This window comes from Callithrix jacchus, chromosome 9, assembly GCF_049354715.1.
Source record: "Callithrix jacchus isolate 240 chromosome 9, calJac240_pri, whole genome shotgun sequence".
NCBI lineage: Eukaryota > Metazoa > Chordata > Mammalia > Primates > Cebidae > Callithrix > Callithrix jacchus.
Window position 1 is genome coordinate 69,759,981 of NC_133510.1, and position 12,983 is coordinate 69,772,963.

Here is a 12,983-nt window from a genome sequence, read left to right on the forward strand (position 1 = left end):
GAACGTGGATTGGCTGCTCTGGAGGAGGGAGGCGTGGCTAGCGCGAGGGGCGGGGCTCCCCGGCCCCTTTAAAGCCTTGACATCAGGAGGCGGCTCCGGCACCCCCCTTTCTCTGCCCCCCCGCCCCCAATCCGCGGCCATGGACCTGGCGGATCCGGCCTGCCCTAGCTCAGCTCAACACCTGATTTCGGTGAGTTCGGGGTCTACTTGGGATTGAAAGGGCGGCGAGTGCAGGGGGGATCCGTAGCTCAGGGCCGGGGGGAGTGGGGTGTGGAGGGTAAGTCTCTCGTGGCAGTACAGGGTCGGAGAGGGCGTCGCAGCTTCCTGCCCAGACCCTGCTGTCCGGTCCCTCCTTCCCTCCCTCCCGTCGCACCCTCCCCAGGGGTCCGGCAGCGACTCTGTGCACCCCCACCCCACCCCCTCCCGCCCCCCGCGCCATCCTTGCGCACACTCCGTGGCCCCGGAAGGGAAACTTTCGGGAGTGGGGGATATTCCGGGGGCCGGGCTCCCTCCCTCTTTGAAAGCACTGACCTTGCCCCAGCTGCTCACCCGACCCCACCCGCATCCCACCGTCCGGGTGCCGCTTAGCGGTGCCGGGTTATTGCGGGGGGAGGGGCTCTCTCCCCAAAGCGCAGGCGCGGAGACGAGCCTGGGGCTCCCTTTCGCACTCCTTCCAGTCCCCGTGGCCTGGGGCGGTAGGGTGTGGGGAAGGTGGGGAGAGGCGGAAAGACCGGGTCTCCGAGAGAACGGCCCTTCTGAGGCTTTGAGGGGCTGCGAGAAGGAGGAAGGACCTGGCGGGCTGCATGCTAAAGAGAAGCTAAGGGAGGGAGAAGGGTTGGTTGGGCAGGGAGTAGGGACAGGGCAGCGCCTGCAGAAAAGGCCCTCCGGGTACTGGCTGCGGTGCCAGAAGAATGCGGAGAATTCATCTGTGCCCGACGCTTCCCTGGCTTAGCCCGACTGAGAAAGCGGCTACCTGGACCCTAGCTCCCCTCTCCTTGTCCTGGGCACAAGGCCCCTAGTTGTCTCCAGTTCTGGCACGGCCCCAAGGGCACAGAGGGTCTTCACCTCCCATAGGCCTCGTTTTCCAGGCATCCCCGGGCTTCAGCCGAGCCCACCTAGTGTATCCAGCTGCCGCTTCTTAAAGGCCTGCCTTGCTGAGGAGCTAGGGGTCTTGGGCTAAGGAGTTCTCTGGCCGTAGAGGCAATCCCTCCCTCCCACTTCTTCTCCTTCATGGGTTCTCCTGTTTACGCACAATAATCAGCCTGAGGAATTGGCCCCGGGCAGGAGTGGTCCTGGGGAGCGGTAGAGAGGGTGTCAATGCCTCACCGTTTTATGGTCAGTACTTTTGGGGAAAATAAACCTAGCCCATTTGCCTTGTTGCAGACCCTCCCTTGCAGACATTACACCATCTGGCTCTCTGAGACTCCTTGTGTGACAGGAAAATTCACTTCTCAAATTGGTCCCCCATCTTCCTAAAAACAACCTGGGGTTAGTGGATTTCCTATCCCAAAGAAACTATGTGTATTCCTGTCTGAGGAGACATTCCCATGTATTCAAGCTTGTTTTCAAAGTCTGTGGTCTGTGCATGAGGTGACTTCAGGCCTCTAGCATCTTTCTCCGGCTCTAGCCTTCAGGAAGAGTGAGGACTTGGAGAGGCAGGTGCTGTGGACAGCAGGGAAGAAGGATCTTCATGATAGGCCAGTGAAAACCTAAGTGTATGGGGACCAAGCTGCTATCAATAAAAACAGAGTCAGAAGCCCTGGTCCCTACTCTTCCTGCCTTGCTGTGTGACCTTGGTCAAGACAGTTTGCTCTCGGGGCTCAGTTTCCCCATCTTTAAAACTCAGGAGTTTGACTAGAAAGCTCTAATATTCCCTTCCACCTTTTGACATTGAATGGTTTCACTGATGGGTGAATCCATAGGGAAGAAAGATCCTCTGGCAGAATGGTTCCATTTAGATAGAGCTGAAGTGTTGGGTGTGCTTTAAATTGCAATTACCTAGGATGAGAACCCTGGGTAGAGAGAACAGATACCCTTATTCCACGCCTGGCAGTCTTTGTTCCACACACCCCTGGCGCCTTGGGATATGAACTCCTGCTCCTGCTGGCTTGGGTTTGGCCCACCCATCACGGTCTGTGGTGAGACATCCCAGCCCTTTGAAGAAGGGCTGAGAGAGGAGGAGGCAGCCAAGGGCCAGCAGGGTAAGCAGATTCCCAGGAGACAGTTTACATCTCAGTTGTTGGGACTTGTTTTAGGATCTGGGCCAGGGAGCACAGCACACTCACCCACCCTCCCTCTTATAAGAGGAGGGCAAGGAGGGCCCCGCCGATTTTGCCCACCCACCCCCAGCCCTGCCCACCTCACTGCTGTACTCACACCCCCACGTCCCAGGCAATGGGCTAAGGAATCTTCTCCACCACGCTCATCCAGCCCAGCCAGCCTCCCAGGCCCTGCCATACCAGCCAGGCAACTGCAGTGAGAAGCCGCCCCCACCCCACCTTTTCCAGCTGGGGGTAGGATTTTGTCAGGAGTTGGGCTCTCCAGGTTGGGACTTGCTTTCCAGCCCAAGAGCCAAAGGTCTTGAAGTTCGTCTTGTTTGTTTTCATCCTTGGTCTCCCAGGTGAAGGGGAGTGTTGAAGGAGAGACGGTGATTAAAGAAGCCCTGGGTTTGGTGATGTAGGGGGCACGTTCTCCCTGCATTGCTTTTCCCCCTGCTCTCCTGGGCCTGGGAAGCCCTCTGCCCTGGGCCCTGCTGCCTATAAGGGTGAAGCTGCAGCAAGAGGTGTTTAGGTTAAACCCCAAGGAAGCCTTCCTTACTGCTGTGAGCCTTTGGAATGGATAATGGAAGCTCCCAGGGAGGTCAGTTTCCCAGAAAGTGGCTAATGCCGGAGTCCCTGTCAGACTGAAAGATGCAGCTGTTACTAGGCAGAGGCTGCTGTTCCTTCTTGGGGTGTGGCTCTGAGGCTGGCCAGCCAGAGGCCTCGTTAGAAGCAGGAGAAAGGGCCCTTGCCTGACAACTGAAGTGAGGTTCCTGATGCCATTCTTCATGCCCAGGTCACCAAATCTGCATCTCTCAAAACAAGTGCCCTTTCTAGCTCCTGCTTCCCTCGGCCCCTTCCCTAATTCACCACTGCTCCTTCTGTCTCCTTCGACACCCCTCACCTCAACCTGGCAGGTTCCCCCAGCCCCAGTCTGGCTGCATTCATGGACTGATTGGATTTTCTATAATTGGAGTTTGGGATTTCTGATTGAACATGCAAATTTATGTAAATCAATCTGGGATCTGCCACTACATCAAAACAACACAGCATAGGCTGGAAGGAATCCTAGAGACAGTTTAGTCCAACGCCCTCGTGTTAAAAATGGGCAAACTGAAGTCCAGAGGGGGAAGTGATTCATGCTGTGGTGAGTGTCAGAGGCAGGACTCCTGATTCCGCTCTGTAGTTTTACATGGTCCCATTCTGCCTTAATGTTTTAGGCACAAGGTAGCCTGGCTGGACTTAAAGCAGAGGGCCAGTTCTTGAACCTGAGATAGCAGAAAGCTGGGCCTTCAGAGTCAGAATGTTATTGCAGGACCCCCCCCCCCTCCACAGGGGGCTCTGGTCAGCTTTGTAGCATGCTGAGGAAAAACAACTTCAAATCCCTGAGAGCAAGACCTGTAATATTTTCCCCCAGGCACTGTCCTGGAGGGTTGGAAGACAAGGTCATTGGTTGCTGTCTGTCTTGGCCCTTGTGGTTTCTCGGGAGCTTAGATTTTGTCTGTCCCGGCATCTGTCACAGTACCAGGCACACAGCAGGCTGTGGATGGACCTGCATATGCAATGCCTCCATCTTTACCTTTCCCTCCTAGTTTGAGTCTCTACTGCTTTCCTCCATGGACACAGTAGGAAAAGGTTTTTGGTCTCTTAGGATGCTTTTCCACTCTCCTCTGCCCTCTTGGAGGGTATATGCCAACTGGACCTCCCCTGCAGGTTTCTACGGCACTGGCCAGGCAGGCCTTGCTGTAGGAAGGATCTCTTTATTTTAGGATCACTACCAAGGATGGAAGGGGGCTAGAGAGATGGGCTGGGGTCCCCAAGAAGCAGCCTCCCCCATTTCTTGACTCTTCTTGATCTGATCTGCCTACTTGGCTATATAAGGTGCCCCCCACTCCCACTTCATGGACTGTGCCTGTGGCATGGGGCTGTTCCCAGGGCTGAGTGCTCACTTACCCTGTGGCTCCTGAGCATACTGTAGAGGCGGTGGAGATCCCCGAGGCAGCTGTCTGCCTGCTTTGTGATACTCTGGGAGGGTGGGGCATGGGCTCAAGAACAGAGGCCTTGACTCCCAGCCAGGGCTACCCACCAGGCCTGCCACAGCCTAGGAGGGGACTCGGGACTCATATCTGGATCTTTCCTCACCTTCTCCCCAAACCCAAGTCTGGGGGACTCTGGAATGAGTGCCCCTGTCTTCAGCACTTTCCCAAAACACAGCAGGTTTAGAACTGGCATGCTCACCCTGCCCCGCCCAGCAGCCCTCAACGCCTATGTCTATAGCTTTGTGTGAGGGGAAATCTTTCTCCTTGGGCCTCAGTTTCCCAGCCAGTGTTCCTGGATTGATCATGCATCATCATTGGGGCGTGGCACCTGCTCAATAATTACCATTTTCCCAGCTCTGGGAGTTACGCAGATGAAAGAGGAGGCCAGGCTGTTATTAAGGTGAATTATTGTTGCTGTTATTACTGATTTCTAAAACCCAGCAGCTGCTGAGAAGAGCCCAGTCAGGCACAGCAGCTTGAACCTTAATTCTGGTCCTTGAACTCTGGGAATTCTCCAGTATTCACTATGCTGTTTTTTGTTTTGTTTTGTTTTGTTTTGTTTTAACATATAGATGTCTTAAAGGAGAGAAGCTCCCAATCTGCTGCTCCTGCTGTTGCCTGCAGGGCTTGAGTGGCACATGCTGCTTAGGACCTGTGGTCTACACGTCTCCTCACTCTCATGTAGTTCAGCCTGAAATTGCCCCTGCCCCTAGACACTCTGGGTAGGCAAATGGACAGGGTTTTCCTAGGTGGGGCTGTGAGGGGCTCCTGGGATGTGGCCCCGAGGTTCTCAGCAGCTGCAGTTCCCAAGGGCTGATTCACCTCACTCCCAGCTGGCTTGATGTGGGGGCTATAATCGACCCTTCTGTACAAGGATCTATTGAGACACCCCCAGAACCTGCCCACAGCAGCACCAGGCACTTCCAGGAGTCATTTACCCCACTTGCCCCAAACCTCCCCCTGCCCAATCTCTGACCTCTGCCCCTGCCCCTGCCCAGACTTTGCCCCCCTTCCCAGGGACCTAGAATGAATCCAGCTCTTTCCCAGGTGGAAATGCCCCTGACCAACTTCTGAATAGTGATGTTACCATGCCCACACCACAGCCTGGGGGTAGGGGGGCTTCTCTGCTAACCCAAAGCAAGATTTCTGGGGAAGAAAGGACATGAAGGCATCAACAGCCCTGGGTCGGAGCCCCCACGTTCATTTGACCAGCCGCCTCACCTGCTCCCTTGTCCTAAGGGCCTAGAAGAAGGAGGATGGCACAGCTGGGAGGAGCTTTAGAAATCAACTTGTTGAGTAGTTTGATTTCTTCTAATATTTTTTGAAGTTTTGTTTTATATGTTCACCAGGTTTTATAAATATAGTTTGAAAATCAAAATGATATAAAAAGGCATACATTAGGAAATCTTAGCTGGGCACAGTGGCTCACGCCCAAAACTTTGGGAGGCCAAGGTGGGTGGATCATTTGAGGTCAGGAGTTTGAGACCAGCCTGACCAACATGGTGAAACCCTGTCTCTACCAAAAAATAGCTGGGCGTGGTGGCATGCACCTGTAGTGCCAGCTACTGGGGAGGCGGAGGTGGGAGGATCACTTGAACCCAGGAGGCAGAGGTTGCAGTGAGCCAAGATGGAGCCACTGCACTCCAGCCTGGGCAACAGTTGAGACCCTTTCTCAAAAACAAAATCTCACTCCCACCTACATCCCCTTTCCCCCCATAATCATTTATTAGTTTCCTATATATCCCTCAAGTTTCCTTACACAATACCAAACACAAACAAATATATATTCTTGTTTTATTCTTACCCAAAATATAGTGTAGAGTGTCTATTGTATGTGTTGCCTTACCTATCAGCGGTACCTGGTGTGCCTGGATTTCTCCTGCCTCCTATGTCAGGTCTCCTGTTTCTGGCTGTCTTCGTCTGTTTGAGCTGCTATAGCAACATACCATAAACTAGGCAGCTTAGAAACAACAGGAATTTATTTCTCACAGCTCTAGTGGCTGGGAAGACCAAGGTAAAGGCAAGGGCAAATTTGGTGTCTGGTGAGGGCCAGCTCTCTGGTTCCTGGACGGAGGCTTCTCTCTGTGCCCTTACATGGAATCTCACCAGGCCCCTTTTTATATGACCACTAATACCTTTCATGAGGGCTCCACCCCTATGACCTATTTACCTCCCAAAGCACCAACCCCTACCGCCCCCTCTCCCCCCGCAATATCATTACTTTGGGTGTTAGGATTTCAACATGTGGATTTGTGGGGATGCAAACATTCAGACCATAGGACTGGCCTTTACCAGTCACCCCAGGGTTCCCCAGTTGGCCCCAAGTCATGAGCAGTGTTCATTTACCTTTGTGTACCAAACTTCAGATGCCAGGATTCAGGCCAAACTGGCCTCTGAGGAATTCTCAAGCTGTGAGCAGCCTATTCATTCAGCCAGCAGATTATTTAGAATTTACTGTGTGCCAGGTGTTGTGCTAATCTCTAGGGATACAGTGATCAGAAAAGTCCACGTTCATCAAGTGATTAAAGTTACAGAATTACAGCTGTGATAAGGGCTGCGAAGAAAGGACACATGCTCTAAGAGCAAGTGCTCCAAGGACCTGCCAAACCTAGTGTTGGGGGTGGCCTGTGCCAAGGCACATGACAGGGCACACATGCTGGGAGCATGGGAGTCAGGCCAGGACTGCAGATGTGGGTACCACGTGGCCTGGAATGCTGGCTTTCTCCACTTGGCTTGAGTGGCTTCTCTTCCCACTCCCCCAGTCTGTAGGATGTCCTGGGCCCCTTGAGTTTTATTGTGTCCAAGACAGGAGACCCCCTTCTCTGCCAGATGGTGCTGATCATTCCTCTTCCTGCACCCGCATCACCTTATGTTTCCCCAGCTCTGAGCCCACAGGCTCCTGAAGCTGGAACCTTTCATTCCACTCCAGGCTTAGGGGAAGTCAGGGGTGGGGGGGGGTTGTTTGCTTCTCACTTCCTCTGTAGACAGCACCTCACTTCCTGTCCACCAAGCTAGAAGAAGGCTAAAACTTGGCTTTGCTGTCCCTTCCTCTCTCCTCCCCCACTGCTTTCCTGGGAAGCTTGCAGGCCTTGAAGGAGCAAGGCAGCATCAAAGCCAGCAGCTTATCCCTGAAGGCCCTGCTGAGCCCACCCCTACGCCGCACAAGGGACCTGGCTTCTCAGTTGCAGTCCTTTTCTAGGTGGGATATTCTTCTGTCCTGCACCCTGCAGGGGAGAGGAGTCAGAGGGCTCACCCCCATTTTACAGGAAGGAAACTGAGGCCCAGTAGGGAGCCAGCTTCACCTAGGGTCATATAGTTTGTCTGCATGATCTCAGAAGCAGAATCCCAAAAGCCTGACTCCTGTTTGTGGTCACAAACAAGAGCAGAACCCAGTGGGAGCTTGTGGGTGAACCAGAGCTGTTTTCTCCTCCCAGAGCAGAACTAGCAGCTTGAGGGTGTCACCGCTAGGCCCTGGCTAGATGGTGCCCACTGGGTGAGCACTGGAGCTGCTTGGGTGCAGGAGGCATACTGGCTGGCCAGAGCCTATTTTTATAGAAAGAAGCTAGGCGTTAAAGTCTGGGGGATGGGCACTAGGAGCTGGAAGGGTATCTGCCCAGCTCTCCAGCCTGCAGGTGCAGCCTCCCAGGTCCTATTGTCTCAGACCTGGAAGAAAATATTAATAGCTGACGTTTCAGTGGTCAGCTCTGCCATCACCTCCACTACTAGGAGCCTCTATGCCTTGGTTCTTCCTGTGGGGCCCAGCATGTATCTCTGGCTATGCCCAAGATATTGAAAAGATGCTGACTCCCTAATTCAGCCAGGGGATTGGAGAGAAGCTAGTTATTGGCATGGGCCAGGGGAGCAGGAAACAATCACCTTCAAATGTCCTTAGATCCAGCTGCACTGAATCCTTCTGATTCCATGTACACCCAGAGGTTTCTGCCTCCTCACTTCTGTTTCTGCACTTCCTTCTGTCTGGAATAACCCCCTTCCCTTTTCATTGTGTGTAAACCCCACCTTCTCTTCACCTTCTGTTCACTTGATGTCTCCAATTCTGAAAAATGGTTTCAGCTTCAGCTTAATATTTCTCTCCTGATTTTTAAACTTCTTCAAAAGACTTCTCTTATGGAATTTCCTTTATAGTATAGCTCTCTATCCACATATCTATTGGTTTTGTTTGTTTGTTTATTTGTTTTTTATCTTGAGACAGAGTCTTGTTATGCTGCTGGTCTTTGCTCTGCTGGTCTTGAACTCCTGGGCTCAAGCAATCCTCTGCTTCTATGAATTCAACTTTTTAGATTCCTTACATAAGTGACATCATGTGGTATTTTTCTGTGCCTGGCTTATTTCACATAACATAATGTTCTCCAGATTCATCCATGTTGTTACAAATAACAAATGTCCTTTTTTTTAGGGCTGAATAGTGTTCTATTATGTATATATAGCATTTTCTTTATCCATTCATCTACTGACGGTTACTTAGATTGGTTCCATATCTTGACTACAATGAATAAACATGAGAGTGCAGATCTCTCTTCAGCATCCTGATTTCATTTCTTTTGGATATATACCCAGTATTGGGTTGCTGGATCATGTGGTAGCTCTATTTAAGGGTTTTTATTTTTATTTTTTTGTAGATATAGTGTCTTGCTATGTTGTCCAGGCTGGTCTTGAACTCCTGGTCTCAAGTGATCCCTCCTGTCTTGGCCTCCCAAAGTGTTAGGATTACAGGTGTGAGCCACTGGGTCTGGCCTATTTTAAGTTTTTTTCAGAAACTTCCATGCTATTTACTATAGTGGCTACACTGATTTATATTCCCACCGATGGTGGACAAGGGTTCCCTTTCTCCACATCCTTGCCAACACTTACTATTTTGTCTCTTTTATAATATTCTAAATGTGTGAAGTAACATCTCATTGTGATTTAAATTTGTATTTCCCTGATGATCATATACCTACTGGCCATTTGTATGTCTTTTAAGAAATGTCAGGCTCTGCACAATGGCTCACGCCTATAATCCCTGCACTTTGGGAAGCCAAGGCAGGCAGATTGCTTGAGCTCAGGAGTTTGAGATCAGTATGGTCAAACCCTGTCTTTGCAAAAAAAAAAAAATCCAAAAAATGAGTCAGGCATAGTGATGTATGCCTAGAGTCCCAGCTGTTCAGGAGGCTGAGGTGGGAGGATCAGCTGAGCCCAGGAGTTTGAGGTTGCAGTGAGTCATGATTGCACCACTGTAATCAGCCTGCGCTCCAGCCTGAGTGAATGAGATGTGTGGTTTACAAATATATTCTCCTATTCTGTAGATTGTCTCTTTTCTCTGCTGTTTCCTTTGCTCTGCAGAAGCTTTTTAGTTTCATGTAATCCCCTTTGTTGCCTGTGCTTTTGGGGTCATATCCAGAAAGTCATTGCCCAGACCAACATCATGGAGTTTTCCCCCTGTGTTTTATTTTCTTCTAGTAGTTTTACAGTTTCTGGTCAGGTTTAAGGTTTTTGTTTTGGTTTGGTTTTTGAGATGAAGTCTCACTCTGTCACCCAGGCCAGAGTGCAGTGCTGTGATCTCGGCTTACTACAACCTCCATCGCCTTCTGGGTTCAAGAGATTCCTGTGCCTGAGCCTCCTAAGTAGCTGGAATTACTATTGTGTGACCCACCAAGCCCAGCTAATTTTTGTATTTTTAGTAGAGACAGGGTTTCGCCATGTTGCCTAGGCTGGTCTGAAACTCCTGACCTCAAGCGATCCACCTGCCCCAGCCTCCCAAAGTGCTGGGATTATAGGCCTGAGCCACTTCGCCCAGCCAAGTTTAAGTTTTTAATCCATTTTGAGTTGATTTTTGTATATGGTGTGAGATGGGGGTCTAATCTGATTTCACTCTTCTGCATGTGAATATCCGGTTTTCTCAATACTAATTACTAAGGAAACTGTCCTTTCCCTGTTGTGTGTTCTTGACATCTTTGTCAGAGATCAATTAACTGTAAACATGGGGAATTATTTCTGGGCTCTCTATTCAGTACCATTCACCTGGTGTCTGTTTTTATGCTAGTACCATACTATTTTGATTACTATAGCTTTGTAGTAGGTTCTTCAAATCAGGTAGTGTGGTACCTTCAAGTTTGTTCTTTTGCTCAAGAAAAAACTTTTGCTCAGCTTATTTAGCTGGCCTTACTCTAGGATGTGGTGTGATAGGTAGCACAGAGAATTTTGGATTCCCGGGGTAGGTTCAATACCTATAGTTCTAGAAATAAGAGGATTTTTTACCGCTATTGTTTACTCTATCAAAGTAATTCTTTTGTCAGACATATTGCTTTGGTTATTTGGGATCTTTTATGATTCCGTATGAATTTTAGTATTTTTTTTCCTGTTTCTATGAAAAATATAATTGGTATTTTGATAGGGATTGCATTGAATCTGTAGATAGCTTTAGGTATTTATGGACATTTTAACAATATTCTTCCAATCCCTGAACATGGACATCTTTCCAGTTATTCATGTCAATTTCTTTTATCAGTGTTTTATAGTTTTCAGTGTAGATATCCTTCACTTCCTTGGTAAAACTTATTCCTGGATACTTTATTATTTTGTAGCTTTTTTAGGTAATTCATTGTTAACATATAGAAAGGCTACTGATCTTTTTTCTTGCATGTCTTATGTCTCCTACTAGACTGAAAGCTACAAGAAGCCCAAGAGCTGACCCTTCTCTGAATTGCCCCCAGCTATAAACCCAAGCAGTGTGTGTCCTAGTGAGTTTATCGATCCAGAAATAGCTGTAGAATGAATAGGTTGGTACTATTTGCCAGAGTGAGTCACTGAGGCCTAAGAGTGGGTTGAGAACTTTGAAAGGGTCAGGGACAAATCTGCAAATGTCCCTTCTTCACTCCTCAGTATAGTTTGTCCTATGGCTGTAAGAGCCACCTGGTGGAGGATAGTTAGGGGTCTTTAGGAGAACCTGATGAGCCCATGTATGTTCTTAGCTGTCCCTTCTTTCTGACCTTTTCTCTGGCTAGAATGAAAGGAGGTCACCAATTCTACAGGGGGCGGGGTGGTTCAGGGCCTGCTGTGGTTGGTAGGAGTGGTACACTGGCAGAGGGTGTGTGGGGGAGGAGTGCAGAAACACAATCAGGGCCTCTCCTCCCGGAGCTCCCCTTCTCACAGTATAGGGAGTCCCTGCCTCTTCACAGGGAATGTTCAAGAACAGGATGCATTGCATTTGGAAATACCGATCCTGCAGGAGGCACTTGAAGAAGATAAAACCATGAGGGCTGCGTGAGTCCAGGAAAGCTTGTCCAAAGAATTGCTCTGGGGCCAGACAAAGGCGGGGCTTCGAGGTTGTGTTAAGGCTTTAGTGTGTCCCAAAAGCAGTAGGAAAGAAGATTTGAAGTGGGAAGAACACAATCAGACTTAGTTTTATAAGGGTGCTGCGGTGGAGCTCCTTGGAAAAGTGGTTGTGACAAGGAAAATATAAGATAAGCCAGGAATGTCTTATGGCAAGAGAGTGCTTTTTTAAAAAAAAGGAGTGGATCAGGAGACCAGCCTGGCCAATATAGTGAAACCCTCATCTCTACTAAAAACACAAAAATTAGCCAGGCATAGTGGTGCACACCTGTAGTCCCAGCTACTCAGGAGGCTGAGGCATGAGAATTGCTTGAGCCGAGATCACGCCACTATACTCCAGGCTGGGAGACAGAGCAAGACTTGTCTTTTTAAAAAAAAAAAAGGAAACAACCTGAAAGTTCTCAATAGCTGAAATTTGAGCAATGAAATGTGATGATAGTATTGGATTATAACCCAAAGATTAAAATAAATATCCATTTTGTCCATACTGTGAGTAAATGGGATGAAGAGACAATTTTTCTGCACAGAATACTTCCAATTAATAAATGTAGAAGGGTATGGGTGCAGTGGCTCATGCCTGTAATCCCAGCACTTTGAGAGGCTGAGGCAGGTGGATCACCTGAGGTCAGGAGTTTGAGACCAGCCTGGCCAACATGGTCTCTACTGGAAAAAAACCCATCCCTACTAAAAATACAAAAGTTAGCCAGGTGTGGTAGCGGTGCCTATAATCCCAGCTACTCAGGAGGCTGAAGCAGGAGAATCGCCTGAACCCGGGAGGTGGAGGTTGCAGTGAGCTAAGATTGTGCCACTATACTCCAGACTAGGTGACAAGAGCAAGACGTCATCTCAATAAAAATAAATAAATAAACATAGAAGGAATGAAATTGAAAATTATGTTTTAGAACACCATAGTAATTGCTACAAGCAAGATCCACTGATTTTGCTAAAAAATTGGTGGGTGAAAATTTAAGGAAAAACAGGATATTTGCATAGTCTCAAAGTATTGGCCCCCCCAAAAATATTTAATTACAAAAGAAAAAACAGTAGCTTTACAGTGGAGAAACCAATTAATAGATACTACCTAACCCAGTGATGAGGTTAAAACATCACCAGGAATAAGAAACCTTGATATCATGTGCATCCTCAGATATAATGCCCTGGGGAAGGCATATCACCTCTGTGGTATTCTTCTCAAAAGATATAACCTCAGTCTAATCAGTGAGAACATCAAACGACCCAAATTGGAGGACATTCTCCGAAATGTCGACCAGCTGCCTTCAGAAGTGTTAAGATGATGAAAGGTAAGGAAAGGTCAAGGGACTGTCATGAATTGTAGACACTGAGGAGACTGGGTGAC

The 12,983-nt window shown here is 49.1% G+C and overlaps 1 protein-coding gene across 10 annotated transcripts in view; it reads left to right on the forward strand.

The window, feature by feature from the left end:
* The first annotated feature begins 97 nt into the window (after positions 1 to 97).
* Positions 98 to 12,983, forward strand: part of NCKAP5L (NCK associated protein 5 like) — a 44,564-nt gene continuing 31,678 nt past the window's right edge. For all 10 annotated transcript variants that reach the window (XM_035256854.3, XM_035256856.3, XM_054238546.2 and 7 more), the window contains exon 1: positions 98 to 190. The gene's annotated coding sequence lies outside the window, so the exon portion shown is untranslated. The remainder of the gene's footprint in view (positions 191 to 12,983) is intronic.